This window comes from Puma concolor, chromosome A3 (assembly GCF_028749965.1).
Source record: "Puma concolor isolate L17-30 chromosome A3, mPumCon1.1.hap2, whole genome shotgun sequence".
Taxonomy (NCBI): Eukaryota; Metazoa; Chordata; class Mammalia; order Carnivora; family Felidae; genus Puma; species Puma concolor.
Window position 1 is genome coordinate 5,121,245 of NC_141669.1, and position 19,704 is coordinate 5,140,948.

Consider the following 19,704-nt stretch of genomic DNA (forward strand, 5'->3'; position numbering starts at 1 on the left):
GTATGGAGAGCTTTAAGCAAATTTCACAAAATTCTGAGCATGTTTTTATTTTGTTGTATATTTTTCATCCTTGTTTCGTAATGCAGAATGCAAATTCTTCAGAAGTTCTAGGAGATTCAGTGTTGCATTACACTGATGATCGGCCCGATGGACCTTTCTTTTCACACCCCTGGAGGGGTGCATGATACGCTGTCACAAGGTCAGTATGACTGAAGTCTGTTGCACCTGGAAGCCCTTGCGTGGTTACGATTTCAGAACTAGAGAATTTTCCAAAGTGATTTCTTTTTATGTTTAAAAAAAATTCTTTTTTAATGTTTATTTATTTTTGAGAGAGAGAGAGAGAAACTGAGTGTGAGTAGGGGAGGGGCAGAGAGAAAGGGACACACAGAATCCGAAGCAGGCTCCAGGCTCCGAGCTCTCAGCACAGAGCCCGACGTGGGGCTCAAACCCACAAACCATGGGATCATGACCTGAGCCGAAGTCAGACACTTAGCCAACTGAGCCACCCAGGTGCCCCTCCAAAGTGATTTGTGATCATGTATGAAAATATTACTCCCACCCAAGCATGCTTTTGAGTGTCCATCTTGAACACGGGAAGCTTCAAAAATTTAAACAAATGTGTTTTGTTTATTGTTCTAAGTTTACTTTGGCTTATTAATTTCTTGTTTTATGCCAGTTTGGGAATATTCCATGCTTCAGTCTTGGAACGGCAATATATCCGTGTTCTATTTTCAGTTCAATATCATAAAAGCTTACTGGGCTGTGCCATAGCTGAAGCTCAGCCAGGCAGTGGGGGAGACAGGTCGTCAGTCCCAGGCTTCAAAAGATTACAGCCTTATTTTTTTTTAATTTTTAAACTTTTATTTATTTTTGAGACAGAGAGAGAGAGGCAGAGAGAGAGGGAAACACAGAATCCAAAGCAGGCTCCAGGCTCTGAGCTGTCAGCACAGAGCCTGACCTGGGGCTCGAACCCATGAACCGTGAGATCATGACCTCAGCCGTAGTTGGATGCTTAACCAACTGAGCCATCCAGGTGCCTCTGGTTTCTAGTGGGAGTTTCTAATGGAATACATAATTTTTCCATTGAGGGCAAAAGAATCTTCTCTTTTTTCTCCTTAGGCTGTTGGACAGGTTTTGTTAGTGTTCATTTCTCTGAAGCAGTGGCACTTGGGGAGTTCTGGTTTTACACAAGGATGTCGCCTCCCATCCCCTACCTCTCATGGGCTTGAAGACTTGTCCCCCATTTGTGCGTGGTCATGAAGGCTTTAGCTCCAGAGCATTCATGGCACTCCAGCACTCTAGCAGCAAAAGGTTTGAGCCTCACTCTCTGGCCTTCCAGTGCTGCTTCACGTCTGGTAATACAGATTTTGTGTTTTATTACAGTCTCAGCTACCCATTAAAAACAAGTTGAGGACATCTTGAGGAGAGGGAATAGGCAACTCATACTTGGGGGGAAGATACTTGCACCACGTTATTTGTCAAAGGACCCACATCTAGAACATTTAAAGAGCTCCTGTGTTTGAGGAATAGCAGGAAACATATGGCAGGTAAAGGACAAAGGCAAAGGAGAGAGTAGTGGGAGGCAAGGGTCCAGAGGCCCACAAATGATGCCAATGTGACACAAAGAACAGCTCACAGCAGGTTATGGCAGAAAGTAGAGAAAATGTTTTCAATGAGCATTTCTATATAAGGGAGCAGAGAAGGGAAGACGTGTGGTCACAAGAAGCTTTTGTTTTTGTGTATAAAAGGGAGAAAAATAGTAGTATAATCGTATCAATAGGACTGGCTCAGTGGGGTCGGGAAGGATAAAGAGGGAAAGAGGAAGATGTCCGTTGGTCTGGTGACTGCCCTTGGGGAGGGGGGAAGGTGAGAGAAATGGAATGTGAGTCAGGGAGTTGCCAGAACTAAGGACTTGAGGATTCCCCAGTCCCGAGAGAGAAGGCAGAGAATAAAGGCACAGCTATAGGCTGGTGGAGTTGGCACTGGGAGGCTTGGAAACTCTTCTGATAGCCGCAATTACATCAGTAAAATACCAAGCAAAGTCAGTGGATAGTGAGGATGGAGAGGAAGGTGCTGGAGGTATGAGGAGAAAGGAGGGGGCACGGAATAGTGATCTGGAAGGGAAGGCGCAGGGAGACGAACCAGTATTACGATGGCCAGACGGTAGTAATGCGACAGTCGAAGCTCTTGACCTGAACTTTAACTTGACAGTCAAGCACTCAGGGCGGCTGCATGCTTTTCTCCCGAGGTGGTTGATGTGTGAGCAGGGGGCACAGTGGGTGGAGAGTTAGGTTTCCCTGTGCTGTGGTTTTGCCAACCGAGGATGATGAAACACAAAGGGGTGAGAGGCTGAAGGTGAACGAATGCAAGGGATTCACAGTAAAGGTTGACCATGGAATTGCAGGTGGTGGGAAGGAAGACAGGACAGCAAGGGACAGTGGAGGGTGGTAGGACCCATGGATCGGTGGTGATATTGGGATAGAAAGACTAAGTGCTGAGAATAGGAGAGGGAGTGGCCTGCAGAGATGAGAGCCGGTGGTGGGAGAACCCAGTGCTTGAAGGAGCCATGCCCGTTGCTAATGGCATAACCTTGGGGTCCATGGATGACAAAATCACTGGGCAGGAGGTCGAGGAACTGACCATACAAGACTTTAACAAAATCGTCTCTAAATCCCCAGTAATTAAACCAAAGGTATTATGGGAGAGGGCAGTGGACAGAAGCCCAAATCATCAAGGAATGGAGACTGTCGGGTCAGTATGAATTTGATCTGTTTCTTGAATCTTCTTTGTGCCCCGTCTTACCTACTTCAGGACTTGGTCATCTCTCCATCCCAGGATGCCATCTGTAAATGCCTCCTAGCTGGATTTGGTCTTTATGCAGCCAGACTTTTCCTTCCCCACTCCATTCTTCATGCAGCAGTCTGACTGTGTATCTGCCTATAGCCTGACAACCTCTTGGAGACTCCCCGTCCCCTGTAAGAGATGTCTGAATTCCTCACCCTGGGACTCTGGGTCTTTTGTGACCTGGTGGCTGCCTACCTTCTCATTGTCCCCTCTCACAGTGGCATTTCAGCCATAGAACACTGTGCATTTCTGCTCGTGGTATGCATCATCACATGACTGCGCCTTCCCTCGGCTGGGACTGCCTCTCCCCTTCCATCTGTGTGCTCAGTTCCTTGTCTAGCAACACTGAGCACATCAGTGGAGTCTCCATTCAAGGGTCACACTTCCAGGGAGCCCTCAAAGCTGGGATGGTCGATGCATTACACCCTGCGTGCAATTTTTCTGCGAAGCTTGCCAGCAGGTCATGAATATTTGTGAAATGCAGGAATAATTGAATAATTGATCTTTTTTTTTTAACATATATACTTTAGGGGAACTTAGAACATATAGCAAATTAGACCCTTTGAGCCTCATCTCGTGTTTTTAAAATACTTGTTTTAGTATTTGAAAGCAAGTGAAAAGGAAGTAAGCTTAAAATAGTATTTTATCGTACTCTCCTTGGTTTCAAACAAGCCAAGAGTGAACTTGAAAGTCCTGAGACTTTAAAGAGGTAAGCAGGTCCAATGCTTCTGAAAATATCCACTGCCCAGTACCAGTGGATATTTGCACACTGTTACCAGGGTCTGAGTGATTTGTTAACTGTCTGCCACGAGATGCTTTTGCAGCGGAATGGAGAGCGAGCCCATTCCAAAGCATCCTGCTTAGTTCCGCCGAAATGGTGTCTGTTAGCCAGACTTTTTGATGGTTTTCCATGTGTTGATTCACATCCTGGCACAAAGTCTTCGTCTCGGGGCATGTGGGACAGCACCGGCCACTTGCTTCTTGGTATCAGTTGGGGAAACTGAGGCACAGGGAGAGTGCTGAGTCACTAAAGCCACATAGCAGCTCCCTGCCCTTGATCGATCTGTGACTCCTGGCTCCCACGCTCCGCCCTCTGCTGCCCCTCGCTCGCCCTTACCACTGGTTTTTAGCCCCATCTTTGGTTTGAATCATTTCAACTTCCAGCTTTGTTCTCAAAATTAAGTTCCTTCCTACGCCACAGTATTCTTCAGGTTTGTCTTTCCCAGAAAGGTATTTTTTTTTTTTTTTTTTTGCCTCTCCCTTCCTGGTGGAAGAGAATCAGCATGTGTTGTGGTATTATTATTTAAATGTTTATAATCTGCCATTTTCTGCACACCACGTCCCCAGCAGCGTCGAGTCAGACGGCCTCACACAGGTATCGTCTGTTCCATCTGGTCCTCGCGGTGCTGCAGGCGGGCCCTGTATGGTGCAGCAGCTGAAGGTCCATATGGTCTCAGGTGTAGCCCCAGGTAAAGCATATTGCAGAGTGCCAGTCCGCGGGCCCTGAGGCGGGAATACTGCCGGGAGGCACACATCTGAGTGAAGTGGCCACCGCTGTGCCAAAATCAGAGGGCAGAAGGTGTTCTTGGCCTCGGGGATGGTCTGGCCTTCCAGGACCGGTCGGGGACCAAGAAGCCATACTGAATCGCAAATGTCAGTGCCTAAGCGGCATCCAGAAAACTTGCTCTTCTCTTTCCCTGCTCTCAGCCCTCCTAAGTCAGGCGACAGAAGACAGAAGTCAGGCGAAGGGAGACAGGGTGCCTGACGCCCAAAGTGGGCCATCGTGAGCTTAGCCTTTTCTGCAGAGTTGGCCTTGTCGCGTTAGGTATTTTGTTCTTTGTTTCCTTTCTAAGAAGACAGTATTGCTAAAGGACGTCTGCTTTGGAAGCTAGAGTTCTTTTCCTTATTTTAGTCCAGACTTTATCGTTGGAGTCTCCACGTGATGATTTGTTCTCATCAATCTTTGCAAGATAAGAATTCCATCTGAGATGTTAAAGTTCTCTGATCAACACAGGGAAGGGTACAGAAAGAGGCACCTCACAGGGATTTTCGTGGGAGGTCACCCCTCCCCCCCTTGTCCTCAAGGGTATCCGACCTCCCTGCTACTCGTCTTTGCCAAAGATGCCACCTTTGGACCTCTCTTCAGGGACACTTCTCTCTGGGGCCACTAAACAGCCCTTGTGACCACACTTTACCATTCCATATAAATCTCTGAATCTTTTAAAGTAAATTTAAAAGTCATCCATAAGGCCTGAGGATAACTTTATAATGAAGCTTCCAAGGGTATTCAAGGAATTGCATTACATTTTTGGTGTGAAATTGGCAAGTCTTTTTTAGAATGCTTGGAATTTAGTTGAATCCCCAAAGCAAAGAAACTATTAATGCATACCTATTTGTGGGCCCTGACAAAATGGACAAACCAAAGAATTTTAAGAACCTTCATTTTTATGTCTATATCGGAACATTTAAAAAATACACCGGAGGTACTCGTTTTATTTTATTTATTTTATTTTCTAACGTTCACAAATCCATGTGGTTTCATGGCGACAAGTCCGTTTGCTTTATGACACCGCACCAGCCCAAACTTTACCAATGGCCAATATCCGAGCGCATAAAGGGAGTTTACGGTTGCTGTCACTTCCTGTACTCCTCAGTGGGCAGAGAAAATTGCACATTAAACCACCCAAATATTTAGCAGCAACGTAACTGGTGGGTTGAACCCAAGGAGCAAAGCTCGGAGAGGCAATGTGGCAAACAGTTCATAAGGAATGCGCATTTTTGGAATGGAAGATACGGTCTTTGAGTTCATAAGTAGTGTAGGATTGTGAAAAGGTATGGAAGTGTATGTCATAACCGAAGCAAAACGTGCTAGAGACAATGACACGAAAATAGAACAGCCCCCATTTTTGTCATTATCCTCAGAGAGGGAACTTTGTCTGAGACCAGACAACCAGCATGCAGAGGAGCAAGTCGGCCTCTAAATCCCCACTTCTCAGCCATCACACATGCTAACCTCACCCCTTGCGGGAGAAAGCGCTAGCTTGTAAACACCACCAGGAGAGGCGGGGTCCTCAGGGCGCCTCAAGATATTCAAATGAATTTTGGAATCCTGAGATCAACAACAGAGGGTAAGGTTTTTATAGAAAATTAAAGTAGAACTAAGAAAAACATGTATAAATTGGGTTTGAAACATATTTTATTATTATTTTTTTAATGTTTATTTCTTTACTTTTGAGAGAGGATGTGGGCAGGGGGGAGGCAGAGAGGGTGACGCAGACTCCGAAGCAGGCTCCAGGCTCCGAGCTGTCAGCACAGAGCCCGACACAAGGCTTGGACACATGAACTGTGAGATCATGACCTGAGTCGAAGTCAGACACTTACCCCACTGAGCTACCCAGGCACCCCTGAAACGTAGTTTTTAAATGAGTATCTTACAATTAAATATAATTTAAAAATGCTCCATTGGAGCGTGCCTTCCCAGCTACTCTGTAACTAGACGCTGATGACTTTCCCCAGCATCAGAGCAGGACTCAGAGGTCAGGACCTGGACTCCCACAGCCCTGAAGCTTCCGGTTGCAAAGGTGAATGTGGCTCCTTTTCTAAGCAGAGCATGCTTCCAAGATCAGAGTTAACTTCCGTGCCAAGTGATCGCACTCTGAGGTCCAGTTCACCGTGAGCAACAGTATACGCAGTGTCTATGTCTGTTCACAGTCTGACTGCATGACTGATCTCTAATTCTGGGCTCCCCTGGAAGGTAACTACCTCGTGTCCTCTTCTGGGCTTGTCCTGCACTCAGTCTGCAAGGTGCACTGAGGGAGAAACCCTGTCTTCTGCCCAGGCCTCCACAGGCTGGGCACCAGCAAAGCAACAGTGGTCTAGAATGTCTGCAGAAATGGAGATCGAGGCAAATAAGGGGTTAAAAGTAAAGAAAAAAAAGTTGAGAAAAACTGCAACAGCAAAAGTGAATCCTCATGTAACCTCTGGACTTTGGGTGATAACGATGGGTCAATGTAGGTTCATCAGTTTTAACAGCTGTATCACTCTAGTCGGGGATGTTGCTAATGGGTGAGGCGGTACCTATGTGGGGGCAGCAAGTGTATGAGTAAGCTCTGTACCTTCCTCTCAATTTCACTGTGAACCCAAAACTGCTCTGAAATAATGACTTGGGGCGCCTGGGTGGCTCAGTCAGTTGAGCATCCGATTTCGGCTCGGGTCGTGATCTCACGGCCCATGAGTTCGAGCCCCTCTGACGGCTCAGAGCCTGGAGCCTGCTTTGGATTCTGTGTCTCCCTCTCTCTGCCCCTCCCCCATTCATGCTCTGTCTCTCTCTGTCTCAAAAATAAATAAACATTAAAAAATAAATAAAAAATAAGTAAAATAATGAAGACTTAAAAAAAACGGGCAATTGTATAATCAGAGTATTTGAATCAATTGCTGAAAGGAGTTAAATATCAGCAGTTTTGCTGATATTACTGAGATTAAATAGGAATGAAGAAGAAAGAAGAAATGAAGGTTAACTATAAGCATATATTTATGGGGGGGGGGGTTGTCTAAGGTAAAAGCAGTGCTGAGGACATCCCAGGATTGGCCTCAGAAAAACTACCTCAGGGTGGGCCAGAGAACTCATTTTGGATGTCAAGTTGCCAACCTGGTCAGCCGGGTATTAAATTCTTTATTACTTTCCAAGTAGGTAACAGTGTTACACTAGATCATCTATGACTCTGAACACATTGAAATAGGAAACCTCTTTTTCTTCCTCTGAGTTACTTGCCTGTGAGATCAGTCTCGATGAAACCTTGGAGGCATTAATGTAGTTAAAGTGCCTTATGTTACTCTCTTTCTTTGCTTCTTCCCGTTCAATGGTGAAGGATATCTAGATTTCAAATCCCTCAACCAGCCGGTTATTTGCTAACTTTCATTGGGGACCTGCCCTGGGCGACTTGGGCCAATGGGAAGCTTATTCTCTACCTAGCCTTTAGGCTCCCACATTCTGTGATTAAGAGGCTCGTGAATTCTGGGATCTCTTTCACTCTGAGTCCTTAGCTACATGCATTCCCTGCCTTCTCTGTCATCTCACACTTCCCCAAATGTCGGTACCTTCAACATGGGTCTTCCTCACCCAGAATCAAGCCCGGTGTTCTCAATATTTATAATACAGCCCACTCTGCTGCTACAATATTCCTTATAATACGAAAATAATAATGTCCGCTTTCCAAGAAGCGTATGTTTTTGAAACACATCCAAAAATGCATTTTCCTTTTCACTTCTGTTGCCTGTGTTTACACAGGCCTGTGGATGTTTTAGCTCGGGTACTGTGGGCTGTTGTTATAGAAGAAGGTGTTCAGGGACGCCATTGGCCCAGAAGATTCTCCTTGAGACGCAGTTGCTTTATAACTCACTTGTGTCACTGAGACCCACCATGACTGAGGCTTAATTGGCTCTGATGCGCCGTGAATGGCAAAGAAGCTGGTTGTTTGGATCGTTGCATGGGGCATGATGCTGTTCAGCCTCTTCAAACAAAGGATCAGCCGAGTAGCAGCGCTATCAAAGGCTTGCAGATGGGGACGGTGTGCCGAAGGGCTCCTGCTTGGGTAGGCGTGGAGAGAAGTCGCCCTAGCCTGCTGTTTGGGCTTACCAGCACCCAGACTGCTGATAACGCTCACTTCTGGGCATTTCACTTGTGAATCCTCGGTGAGGGCAGAGAATGGCATCTTCTAATCCAGGCTTCCAACCGGCAGAGGAGCTGCTGGGTGAGAAGAGAAAATTCTAGAAGGGGAACAGAAAGAAGAAAAGATGAAGAGCTTGGGTGGATAGGAAGACTCAAAGAAAGGGACAAGTGGGTATTCAATTTCCTTGGAACTCACCAAAACCCTCAGGGGCAGGGATTTCCTCCTTAAAACGGAGGTGCGAAATCCTATTCAAGAAAAGAGGTATTAGGTTCCGGGTGATGTGATTTTCTGTTTGTGCCGCTCCTGACTTGCTCTTCAAGGCGATTGTGCAAGCTGTTCCATCCAATTCTTAGGTCCAAAAAGGGGGTTATCTTTTCTGTTCATCCAAGGCAAAGACCGTTTCTCTGAGAAGGCTCCTTGTCTTTCACAGAACATTGGTTTCCCACACCTGGTTTGGGGTCCTCTTCTGTCTATCGTGGAAGCCGTCCCCCGAACGGGCACAGTGGTGTGCACCAAGTAGGTGCTCAGAAGGTGTTGGCCGAGTTGATTTTCACGTGGATATTTTTTTTTATTTTATTTTTTTTAATTTTTTTTTTTCAACGTTTATTTATTTTTGGGACAGAGAGAGACAGAGCATGAACGGGGGAGGAGCAGAGAGAGAGGGAGACACAGAATCGGAAACAGGCTCCAGGCTCTGAGCCATCAGCCCAGAGCCCGACGCAGGGCTCGAACTCACGGAGCGCGAGATCGTGACCTGGCTGAAGTCGGACGCTTAACCAACTGCGCCACCCAGGCGCCCCTTCACGTGGATATTTTGAACGCTCGTCATGGAACGGCCCTTGGAGGTGCCCTGTTCCAGCTTCCCCACTTAGAGAAGAGGCTGTGAACTTCAGGGCACCGCCGATGACGGGAAATGCTTGTAGCGTGTGCGTGAGGTACACCTCAGAGGAGGGGAATCCAGAAATGCAAGGAGCACTTCATCAGAGAAAATTCTACACACAATAATAAAAGCAACGCCCCAACTCCTCACAGCAAGAGCCACAGATGGGACAAGAGAAGCAAGTGAAGGGCGTGTTCATGTGTCAGATATTATTTCCATGGCCGAGGCAAAATTAACAATCCAACATAAAGCATTTGAGAACAGAATACTAAAAATGAATCTTGAAATGAGACACAGACATTTCTTTTTATATTTATAATTATCTCAAGCCCTCCCTTAAGATTTCCTGCAAGGGATAAAAACAGACGCTTGAGTAATAGGTATTACTTGTGTCTTTTACGAAGTTGCGAGTTCCATGAGATCCAGAGTTTTGTTCCCCTTTACAAGGCTGCCCCCGTGACCACCTCTACCCTGCCGCACACACGTGGGCACACACACAGGCACACGCGGGGACACACACATAGACACATACATGGGGACACACACGAGCACCCACAGATGGGCACACACACATGGGCACACACACACACGAGCATACCTGGGTAAACAGAGGCATACATAAAGAGACACACATGGGCACACACACATGGGCACATACACGGGGACACACACATGGGCACACACACACAGGCACACTCATGGGACACATACCTGGGCACACACACATGAGCACACACGCAGGAACACGCGGTGACACACACACGAGCACCCACACATGGACACACACACGTGGACACATACACAAGGGCACACACGCGTGGGCACACACATGGACACGCACACATGCCCTTGCCTGACATGGTGGCTGGTACAACACAGGTGCTCAGTACATTTTGAAAGGGAGGGGATCCTTCAGTCATTCAACAAATATTATTAAGAAATTACTCTGGGCGAGCACTCTGCTGGTGTTTTCACCCCGAGTAAGATGAAATGTTTGCCTTCAACAGGTTCATAATCTGGTGGACGAGTAGACATTTCTTGTTTATAAATTTCAGTAAAAGGGCATGAAGGAGTCCCCAAGGAAGAGTTAGTTAAACCTAGTCAGCCAGCACAGACCAAGCCGTCAAACTAATTCCAAGGTAGAGATTTTCCGGGTAGACTGGGGGACAATGTCATCAATGTGGATTGAACATCAGGAGACATATTGTAGACACACAACAGAGATCTCAGCCCACTGCAGTGACTAACCGGTCATTCATATTCTACACGGCCCTCCACTCCCGGAGGTCAGGGACTCTGGAGCTGCCATGCATCCCTATGGCCCCAGAGCTTAGAACAGTGCCTAGCAAACAGCCAGCACTCAATAAATGCTGCTGGATGAATACAGGCAGCACCAGATGAATGGCCCCAAAGAGATTGTCAGATCATTTGCGTAATGTCTCCTACCTCATTTTAAATACCTGGCATTTGACCCAATCTCCCCACATATGGCTTATCTACAACTGGGGGTAAAAATCAAAAAAATTCTGCTGAAGTTACTTAAATTTCCAAGGAGAGAACAGATGGTGGTTTTAAATAGTTATGGGAAGAAATTAATGGGAAAGAAGACAATGGCAAGAAAAATCAACGCTGTCTCTGTGGGTATAAATCTGGGTGAGGTCAGAAGAGGGGCCTACTCTTTGGACCAAGTTTCTCCTGCAATCAATCCACAAGCTGCAGCCACAGATTCTGTGACACCCAGTGACATTCACTCCAACTGGCAAAGAGAATGTGACAAGCAGGCCTATTTTTAAGTGGCAGTTGAATCGAATTCATGTCAAGAAAAGAAAAGGGTCGGGTAGGAGAGTGAAAGGGAGAGAGAGAGGCTTTCACAGACGCCCTGCTCTGAAGAGTCCCATCAGGACGTCCCAGAAGGCTGCTCCCTGTTTGGGAAACGTCAGGGCAGGAATGAAGGAAAGTTCAGTCCAGGAGTTGTTGGAAGACAAAGCTCTCTGGCCTCCAGTTGTCCCGAGCCCTGAACTCTCACGGATTTCTTTGAATGCAGGCAGGGCCAGACAGCTGGGTCGTTCTGGTGGTCCTAGGGTGTTGTGAGGCCACCGAGATGCCCTAAGTGGCCCGGAATGCTCAGCCCCTTGTAACCTTGGCCACGTTCACACATGTGCTCAGGACCCCCGTGGTTCAACGGCTGGTGCCTTCATGGGTCTGTGTTTGTAGGGGGAGAGGAAGGAGAAGGAAAAGGGGGTGCGAGCCACTGGGTCTTGGGTCAGCTCTGAGTATGTATCTGGGTCTAGAGCGTGGTTTAAATCCTTAACTTTTCTGTAGTCTGGAGAAACCCCCAAAGTTCAGGTGAAGAAACGGTAAACAGAAATAATGGAAAAAATCAGAATTTTATTTTTAATAGGTTTGAGGGATATGCCAGAAAAAAAAGGAACCTTCTTGTAGACTTCATACCGTATTAGAGTTAAAAGTTTCAGAAATCATCATCATAAGGAAACTGTAGGACAGTGAGCAGAATTATAAAATCAGGGTCATTAACCAGCCTTCTTTCTGCTATCAGTTTCCTCAGGGAGACAGATTTTGTCCTTGCATGGGGACCAGAATGAGGTGCAGGAAATCTTCTAGAAGAGCCTTGATTTACAGGGAGGGAAAAGGGAAGTGCTGTGTGGGGGAGGGGGTCCCTCTTCTGGACATTAGCATAGCTTGGCTTACAGCTCCAGTTTCTGGAGTTTTCTGAGGCCACCGTTCTTGGTTCATGAGTTTAACAGGGGAGAAACAAGCCACTTGTGTATGATGGTTAATTTTATGTGTCAACATGACGGGGCTAAGAGTTGCCCAGATAGCTGCTAAAACATTACTTCTTGGTGTGTCTGTGAGGGTGTTTCTGGAAGAGGTTGGCACTTGAACCAGCAGCCTGAGTGAGGAAGATAGGAAAATACCCTCACCAAGGTGTACAGGCATCATTCAATCCACTGGAGGCCTGACTAGAACAAAAAGGTGGAGGAAGGAGGGATTCACTTTGTCTGCTTGAGCTGGGACATCTGTCTTCCTCTGTCCTTGGACGTCAGGTGCTCAGACGACAGACTATGGGACTTCTCCACCTCCGTAACCATGTGAGCCGGTTCCTATAATGAATCGTTTTCTATGTAACTGTATCTCTATTATTTCTGTCTCTATCTCTGCCTCTCCCTCTCCCTCTCCCTCTCTCTCTCTCTCTACCTCTGTCTCTGTATCTGCAGTGGACAAAGTCAGGGTGGTCGTTGCTTTCCTGAGCAGGCCATAGGCTTCCTCCTTCCACACTCCAGAGCTACCTATGCTCACTGGCTCCCATGATCAGAATTCTCCATGTTTGAGGAGCTCCCGGGTGGCTCAGTCGATTGAGCGTCCGACCTCAGCTCAGGTCATGATCTCCCAGTTTGTGGGTTCAAGCCCCGCGTTGGGCTCTGTGCTGATGGCTCGGAGCCTGGAGCCTGCTTCGGGTTCAGTGTCTCCCTCTCTCTCTGCCCCTCCCCCACTCATGCTCTGTCTCTCTGTCTCAAAAATAAATAAACATGAAAAAAAATTAAAAAAAAGAATTCTTCGTGTTTGGGTGTGAGAGTCACAGGTAGGGCAAGGTGCAACGCTCCAGGGAAGACGGGCACGGAGGGACCTTGAAGGACTTGTAAGGAGACACAGGTGGAGCACTTCTGCTCTCTGCTGCACTGTCTTGAGCCAGGAGGGGAGCACGGGGTCTTGCTTTCCTGAGATTTAGTCTCGTTTTGCTGGATCTCAGGCATAAGGTGCTTGTGGTTTTATCTCTGCAGACCACACGTGTCCTCAACTCTCCCTGCTCCACAGACAGAAATCAGGGCTTTGTCTAGGTCTGTGCACAGGGAGTGCCCACTATGCAGCCACACCTGACACCTGGCCTCACTGTAGCCACAGGGCCCCCGTGGCGGTGACATACGGAGGCCGCAAATGTCCGGGAGGGGCCCTCGCACCATGTGGCGTCTTTGAGGAATGTCCTGCAGCCTCCCCTGTGTCTGCACACACTCTTTCTCCCTGCCCCTTATCTGTCTCCAATGGGGAAAGATAAAGGTATATGCTACCTCTCCTCTCGGGGGATGCTCAGCGAGGTTTACTTGCCAAAGGCTCGCCCTAAAATCCGTATTTTCAGCATTGATACCTCAATAACGTTATTGGTATTTCGAAAACTTTCAAATTTGTAGACACTACTGAGATAGGACAACTGATTTTTTTTCTTTCTCTCTCTCTCTCCAGCCACCTGACACAACGCCTTGATAATCTTCAACCTGTGCACTTACACCGACCAAGAAATATACATTTCTTGAATCAGGCTGACTTTTGGGGAGGACCCGCTTTTCATCGCAGTGATAACCTGTGATCCCAAGGTATGCTTCACTTTATTTAAAGAAAATGGTCCTCTCTGATTGAAATTGCTGGTCACTTTATTTAAAGAAAACGATCCCCTCTGATTGAAATTGCTGGTCACTCGCCAGAAATGTTATGCTGTGCAGGGAGCTGGGGGTCCGTTGGATTAAGTGGTTGTCAATTGTAACTCTTTGATGTTTCAAACACGAGGGGCCAAAGTTGGGAGAAGGTAAGGTGTTCAAGGCATTCTAGAGAGGAACGAAGAACCACAATTTATTCTTTTTGTTAAGTTTTTTAATGTTTGTTGATTTTTGAGAGAGGGAGAGAGAGAGAGAGCAAGAGACAGAGCGTGAGTGGGGGAGGGGCAGAGAGAGAAGGAGACACAGAATCCAAAGCAGGCTCCAGGTTCTGAGCTGTCAGCACAGAGCCCGATGCGGGGCTCGAACTCAGGGATCGCGAGATCATGACCTGAGCTGAAGTCAGTTGCCTAACCGACTGAGCCATCCAGGCGCCCCTGAATTCTTTAAAAATTACAACCTTTAGGGGCGCCTGGGTGGCTCAGTTGGTTAAGCATCTGACTCTCGATTTCCGATCAGGTCGTGATGTCGAGGCTCGTGAGTTCGAGCCCCGAGTCAGGCTTTGCGCTGACAGCGCAGAGCCTCCTTGGGGTTCTCTCTCTCTCCCTCTTTCTCTGTCCCTCCCCTACCTTTCTCTCTTTCTTTCTCAAAATAAATATTACAAAAATAAAAATAAAAATTCACAGACTTTAAAAAGATTAACCTGGTGTTGAAAGCGAGGTATCTGATACAGTCTGTGGTGGGACTGTGCCAATGTATCCCTTCACCCTCGTGTTAGTAACTGATGCCCTATGAACCGCAGTCGCAATGTGAGAAGAGGAAGCATTTGTGCATAGACACCTGTCACAGGTTGCCTTGTGGGAGAGCTAAGGAGTGCGGGTCAGGGTCGGAGGCCTTAGTTTTCATGCGCTTGTAGTGTTGGAGTTTTTTTTACACGTGTAAATTTTGTCCTGGAAGAAAAAGTGGGATGCACACGCATTTTCCTCCTACACCAGCGGAAGTGGGGAGTCCCGTACCTACTCTCTAGCCCTCCACGAAGAAACAGGGCACTCTTCCACCTTCCTGGTTCCTGTGGTTCATCCCGAGCCCGCAGGGTGGCAACGACGTGGAGTGTGTAATTAGGGACTGCTCGTTTGGGGGGAACACTGGGTGTACCGGACCGTAGATGAGACTGTGCTTGACACAATCATCCAGCTAGTTTGCAGAGGTGGGTTTTACAGCCGGTCTCCCTCCACAAAATAGAGGGAGGTGCTAAAAAGCCTCCCTGATGCAGTTGAATAAGACAAAAGCAGCACTGGTTTTGTATTTCACAGCGGGACCTGAACCTCCTGCAGTATTCCCAATTCCTGACTCCTAAATCCCTCAGCACCTACAATCATTACTAAAATTGCCCATGTGGTACTTTGTATGCTTCGCGCGTCGCCTGCCTTCCCTTGGTGCATTTCCTTTGAAGCAGCCTCTCCAGGTGTTTCCATTTTCTTCGGGCTCCCCTTGGGAGGGCCAAGCATGGGGGACCAGAAGTTTGGGGTCAGGCGTGGGCTCTCCCTAGGAGGGTGCTTTGTCCTTTCCGTCTGGATGTCAGTTTTCTTTCTGCAGCGGGAGAGGCGTGGGCAGGGCGTTCTGTTCTCTAAGACCCCCTCTGGCTTGCACAATGGACCGCCATGTTCTAGGTCAAAGGGGAGACTGGGCACCAAGTCCCCACTGCGCCCTCTCACAGCTCAAGGGGGGTTTTGCACCTGTCTTCCTGCCCCAAGTTAGGCGTTTGGGATAAACCCAAATGCATATGTAATCCGTGATTAGGAAGGCATCTCATTATTGTTGTTGTTATTGATTTTTTTAAGTGTGTTCATTACTCAGCTTCTAAATCCATTACAAAGAACAAATACATATTTAAATATTTATTATTATCCAAGATTGTGGTCATACACTTCCTTAAGCTCCTACTTCCATCTGCTTCATGATTGACTGAACAGATGGGTGTTGCACCCAGTTCTAAAAGCCAGAATACAAAGCCTCTGTGTTTCATACTAAAAGAAACTATGTAGCAAAGGCAGAGGAAGTAGACAGTTCCATCATTTCTTCTCTTGCTTCTTTCCTTTTTAGCGAGACAGGAGTTCTGTATCCAACTAGATACAGCCATAGGGTATCAGAGAAAGAAGGATGGCCATTAAATTATCTAGGTCTTCTCCTGGATTTCTTGGCTCCCTTTGGCAACACTGTTCGCCCAGGCTTCCCAGCTAGAAATGGTGTTGCCACCTTAAACTCCTGTGCCTCTTGTCCTTCACCTGGGTAACTTAATTATCAACTTTCTAAGCGCTTTTACAACTGCAATATGGCTTGACTCTATCCCTCTTTCACCACCCCCAGCACTTTTGGCATATAGTCCCCGCCTTCAGCTCCTCAGTCTAACTTCGTCTTTTTTTATTTTTTTTAATGTTTATTTATTTTTGACACAGAGAGAGATAGAGCATGAGCGGGGAGGGGGAAGAGAGAGAGGGAGACACAGAATCCGAAGCAGGCTCCAGGCTCCAAGCTGTCAGCACAGAGCCCGACGCGGGGCTCGAACTCACGAACCGCGAGATCGTGACCTGAGCTGAAGTCAGACGCTTAACAGACTGACCCACCCAGGCACCCCTCCTCAGTCTAACTTCTAAGTCTCTGAGTTTCTGTAAAACAAATAGAGGCAGGCGGGAATGTTCTGGGGGCAGAGAGGGATAACGTGGAAATGCATAGACAAATCATGGTCTTGGGGTGTTGGCCGGGTATATGGGTAGGGGCAGAGTGTGGCCAACTTCTCATACCCCACAAGGCAGTTTGAGCTAAACGCGATGGGCTAGAGGGAGGGGGTCATGGGAGGTTTATTGAGACCACAGGAATCCCGCGATTGCTTCTTCACTGGGGGAAGAAGGTTCTGCTGGAATATCAGAAATACCACTGAAAATAATTCAGTTCCTCTAGTGTCACAAAGGGGGAGAAGGAGGAGATAGTGGGGGAACATCACTGAGATCCAGGATGTTGGATCGCACCCTTAGAGAAAGTTACTCCGTAGGCTGGCAGATCTGAACGTTCCCTTAGGAGACAGCTGGGCCATCCCTTTCACAGGGAGTATGAAACGGCAAAGTGGGAGAGTGAGTTACTTAGGTAACACAGCAGCGTAGTGGCTGAAACGAGGCTGGCCTTCCCATGACACGGGCCGCTTACCCTGGAAGCGCTAGGAAGAAGGCAATCGGGTTTAAAGAGGGAGAATGCTTCAGGAGATATTGCGATATCCTTCAGCGGGTTGTTTCTCGCCAGCTGCCTGTGACCCCCGTTACTCACGGCTTTCCTGTGTACTTCCTCCTTCTCTGCTACACGATCACCAAAGTTGGGGGATCCCTGTCTGGAAACACCGCACCCGCCTTCACATTGCCTTCAACGGCTTACTCCAGGGTAGGAGCTCCAGACCTCTCAGTCTTCAGGCAGCCGTCCATCACGGCTGCGCAGAATCAGTGCTGCTGGTCCCTCCGTCCCTTCACGTTCCACGACACTAGACGGATGGAGGCCTGGCACCTGAGTTGTGCTGACTGCAATCACGAACCAAAGGAAAGGACTACAGACAGTAGGACAGGGCCAAGGGCAACTTCCTTTACACAGATAAGCCAAATAATTTTTTACTCATCATGTTTCCTTAGTATTGAAGAATTCTACGGAATCAGTAGTTACTTGACATCCATTAAATAATAGATGAGACATGGTTTCTACTATTGACGAGGGATGCACGCAGAATCGTTGTCTGTTATTATGTGGCCAGAATAAACAAAGGCTGTATCAGAGGTGCCACAAACGGACTTTGGAGTTACATAATTGTAATTTGGTGGGAAGGGAAAGGCCCCTTTGGAAGAAGAAGCCATTGGGCAAACCCACCAAGACGTAGAGGATTTCATCAGGTGGAGCAGAGGGGAAGAACATTCCAGCGAGTTTAGGTGATGGCCGCCTGGCTTGGAGATGAAGCGTTCTTTTCAAACTTATGCTGGTACATGGAAATGACACCAACAGAAACACCACTCAGACCTGTCAATTCAATGGGGAAAAAAAAACAGTTGGACGAATAATTTGGCAACTAGAAGACAGAATAACCAGCTGATGCACCAAATTTTGTTCTATTTTCCAAGTTATCTCATTAATATTATGCACATTCAGGCATAATTTACCTCCAAAGGGCCATTGTTTTGAGGAACAGGACATTTCCCTTTGCAGAAATAGTTACCAATAGGTTTCTGTGGGCAGCTCAGGATGTTATGAAGAAGGAATCGAAAGTAGAGAAACTGCCGTTCAGAGATGTCACACGGCCCTTTGTTCACTGTTTGCGGCAACGCGGATGGAAGAGCGTCAGATTGTCTTTGCCAGTAGGGCACACACTGGAGGGTCGGGAACGCCACCGTTTACCTGAACGGATGCTGGCAACACCACACCGTTCGGAGCTCTTCATCTTTAACAACTGAGCAAACTGTTCAGCATACACTTTTAAATAGAGCGACACCTCATGTGTCCAGTTTGCTGAAATCCGCATCAGTAAACCAGGAATGGGGAAACTGGGAAGGCTTGCAGCGATTACGGGCTGCTGAGAGTCCACGTTTTCTGCGGGAACGTAGCGGAGGTCCACTTGGCAATTGGCAATCAGGTATGATGGGGGTACTTCTGTAACCTGGAATTGTATCGGGACGATGCGGACCGAGAACTCAAGGTTAGGGCTTGGACCTGTGATGCTTCCAGTGGCAATCTGGATTGAATTATTTTTTTCCAAATTACTGATTCAAATCAATATGGTTGTAATCGTTACCACGCAATGTATGCCCTATTTTAGAATTCTTGACAAATAGTATGATAAAATCTAGTAAAATTTGCTGATGTGATGGATAAGGCCTTTCCATTTCTGTCATGCCCATGGCCCAAAAGAACCCTAATACATACTTTCTCCCCACCCCACCGTCTCACTCTCTCCATCTCACCCGGCCTCCCTCTCCCTTCCCCCTCTCTCCCTCTCTTCCTCTCTCTCTGCCTCCCTTTCCATCTCTGCCTCCCCCTCTCTCCCTTTCTCCCCCGTTCTCTCTCTCTTCCTCCCTCTGTGCCTCCCTCTTTCCCTCTCTTTTCTTTCTGTACCTCCCTTCCTCCCTACTCTCTGCCTCTCTGTCTCTGTCTCTCTCTCTGACTCTCTCTCCCTCTCTCTCTCTGTCTCTTCCTCCTGCCCCCCTCCCTCTGTCTCTCTCTCTCTCTCCCTCCTTCCCCCTGTGTCTCTCTCCCTCTGTCTCTCTGTCTCTGTCTTTCTCTCAATATGGTATTTGCACTGCTGGATGTGGGAACTGAGCTAAACGAGTGATTATAACGCCTGCTCTCTGGCAATGTTTCTAGCGGGGAAAACTAGTTCCTGTCAACCAACGCTTATTAAGCATCTACTCTGAGAATATAGATGCAGAAAGGAGTAAAGTCTCTCCCTTCATTATTGGCACGGGGCGGGGGGGGGAAAGAGACATGGTCGGACCTCGTGAAGGACGTTGGTAGCCGTGGCGATCGCATTGCATCCAGAACCATGAGGATGTGCAGCAGTCATGATGAGGACGGGGCCCAGGAAGGGGTTTCTGAGCCAGATGTCCATGCTGAGCCCTGGGCTCCTGGTTCTAAACTGTTGAATCTCCAGGGCCTGGGAAGCTTTTAATTAATAAATGAATAATGGCATGTGACCTTACTGATCTGTAAAGACGTGGGTCATTGATGTAACGGGTATTGACAGCACCTCCGGCCCCAGCCGTGCCTCCTCCACCTGACGCTTCCTCCCACAGCCTCTCCTCCCTCCTCCCTACAGGTCCCTCCTTCCACTGTGCTTCGGTGT

General features: G+C 47.6%; 1 protein-coding gene across 2 annotated transcripts in view; it reads left to right on the forward strand.

The window, feature by feature from the left end:
- The window catches only part of RNF144A (ring finger protein 144A), a 367,507-nt gene that overhangs the window by 280,413 nt on the left and 67,390 nt on the right, over positions 1-19,704 (forward strand). For both annotated transcript variants that reach the window (XR_015248833.1, XR_015248834.1), the window contains exon 9: positions 13,651-13,781. The gene's annotated coding sequence lies outside the window, so the exon portion shown is untranslated. The remainder of the gene's footprint in view (positions 1-13,650; positions 13,782-19,704) is intronic.